General features: G+C 39.2%; 1 long non-coding RNA gene across 1 annotated transcript; it reads right to left on the reverse strand.

Annotated features, from left to right (window-relative positions):
- Positions 1 to 338: 338 nt before the first annotated feature.
- LOC129769402 (uncharacterized) lies at positions 339 to 1,264 on the reverse strand. Its single transcript, XR_008741871.1, has 3 exons — positions 1,217 to 1,264; positions 726 to 1,157; positions 339 to 669 (listed from the first exon to the last, which is right to left on the reverse strand). It is a non-coding gene; the product is annotated as an uncharacterized LOC129769402 (long non-coding RNA).
- Between the last annotated feature and the right edge of the window lie 1,036 nt (positions 1,265 to 2,300).

Below are 2,300 nucleotides of genomic sequence, written 5' to 3' on the forward strand. Positions count from 1 at the left end.
TTCATCGTCAAGCGCGGCCAAACGGTCGTCGAGCCAGACGACCCACAATCCGTTTTGCCTGCCAAGATCGGGTCGATGAAATGTCAACAATCGACCTCAAATGCTGCCACCTTGCAATCGATTTATCGACCTTTCATATGCATTCATCGAACAACTTGACGCCACTTTTTTGCCAACATATGCAAGGCGTCGACCTGCATGTAACGCTGCTTCCAACACTGATCGTCTCTTGTTTGTATTGGTTTGTTATGAAACATGAAAAGGAAAAACATTGATCGATTTTAATCATTTTATTCAAAAAAAACACAAAATGCATATAAAATATAAAAGATATATAATGCAATCGGTGCATTCGGGTTGTCTGGATTGACGATTCGAATCCAGCTCCTTTTTCTCCTTGACACACATATGTGGCTGAGGAGGTTTCTTCAATGTGCGTGAAGCACGGGATCTCCGATGGGGAAAATTGCTCGAAATACTATCGATGGCCAGGTCCTGCTGCTGTTACTGATGATGCTGTTCCCCGGAATAGCACCCTGGACTTAAAGGATACTGCTGCGGGAAAGCTGATGCTGTTGGCTGGCGTGACAGAAGTGGAAATAAGCAATGTGGTGATGAGGGAAATCATCTTTCTCACTCGCCGATTGATTGAGTCGGATGTATTCATAGCTGAAACAAAATAAAATGATTAGTAAGTGAAAAGCAGAAATGAATTCCCTACTCACCAGTTGTATGTTCCGGATAAAAATGCGAACTATTAAAATATCATGCGATTACGTTCGCTTACCTCGCATATTTTCATTCTACTATACAACGGAATCAGTGCATTCGGGTTCCTCCGGGTGGTAATTCAGCTGAGCAAGTTGATAAATACCTCCTTGTCGTTGAGTTTTCGTGTCTGAAGAGGATTTTGAATGTGCGCGAAGCACGGAACCTCTAATGGGGAAAGTTCTTCGCAATACCATACCATGGTCAAATTCTGCTGCTGCTGCTGTTGATGCTGTCCCCCGGCATTGCCAACAGGGGTTGAAGGTTACTGCTGCAGGAAAACGGATGTTGTTGGCTGCTGTGATAGAAGTGGAAATCCGCACTGATGGGAGAAATCATCTTTCTCACTTACCGATTGATGGAAGCAAACGAGTCGAATGTATTCATAGCTGATAAGACAAGATAAAATAATTAATAATTAAAAAGCCGAAATATATTTCATACTCACCAGTTGTATGATCCATTTGTTTTTGTTTGAGATGACAGTTTAGCGGAGTGGAAGCGGAGATGACAGTTTAGCGGAGTGGAAAAAAGAACCACCAGTGATGCCATTTGGTTTGTTTAATTATTCAGTATTTTCGACTAACGAACTATCCGCGTTGACGATATTGGGTAATAGGCATGACAGTATGGATTTGCAGAAGGAATCAATACACTTTTAAAATGAAAATTATGAATGAACATGATTTTTCCTTAATCAAATTAGTACTCTATGTAAGTGAAAATCACCATTGCCTGCAAGTGGTGAAAAAACGTCATAAAAAATATGTTTTGAGATAATTTTATATTATAATGACAAGTTTTTTTGAGAATATCTGAACGTCTATAGAAAATAATTCAAATTAGGGTCATGACAACGTACTTTAAGTAGAAAAAATTATGCCAAGAAAAAAATTTCATACAAATTTTAGCAAATATAAACTGATTCGGGCCGACTAATATGATAGAGAATAGTTTGCCTCATACAAACTAATGCCGTATCCAGATGTCGATACCTAATTGTCGTCATCGTGAATAGGTAACAGCGTTACGGTCGTTGTTAGGTCGATGTTTTTTTCGTCGATTTGATTGTGGGGAGCTACTCGTCTGTTTTTAATCGAGCTCGGCTTCTGGAATATGAAAACAAACGAGACGAGCGCTCGTCTGCAATTGTTAGTCCGGAAGGTCTTTCGTCTAGCTTGCTTGTCACATTGCAAATTCTCTTCCAGAAGCATAATCGTCCTCGTGGATTTTTGAACAAGCCTTTTGAATGGCTTTCAACTAAACTGCTCCTTTTAGCAACAAGAAAAATTTCCAGTGCATTAAGTTTGGTGTCAACATCGTCCAGATATTATACACTGCGTTTCACAACTATAGAACCGCTCATTTTTTATGAATTTCCAGAGGTATATAAGAGGTCGGTTGAATTATAGTATATAATGTAGGATATAATAACTATCTTCATTTATAAGACTGGCCATTTGAACTTTATTGTTGTGTCCAGGCGCGAAACATTCAAAAAACTAAAATTCCAGCGTTTCATGACTATAGAA

The sequence above is a fragment of the Toxorhynchites rutilus genome, chromosome 2 (genome assembly GCF_029784135.1).
Source record: "Toxorhynchites rutilus septentrionalis strain SRP chromosome 2, ASM2978413v1, whole genome shotgun sequence".
In the NCBI taxonomy this organism is placed as follows: Eukaryota; Metazoa; Arthropoda; class Insecta; order Diptera; family Culicidae; genus Toxorhynchites; species Toxorhynchites rutilus.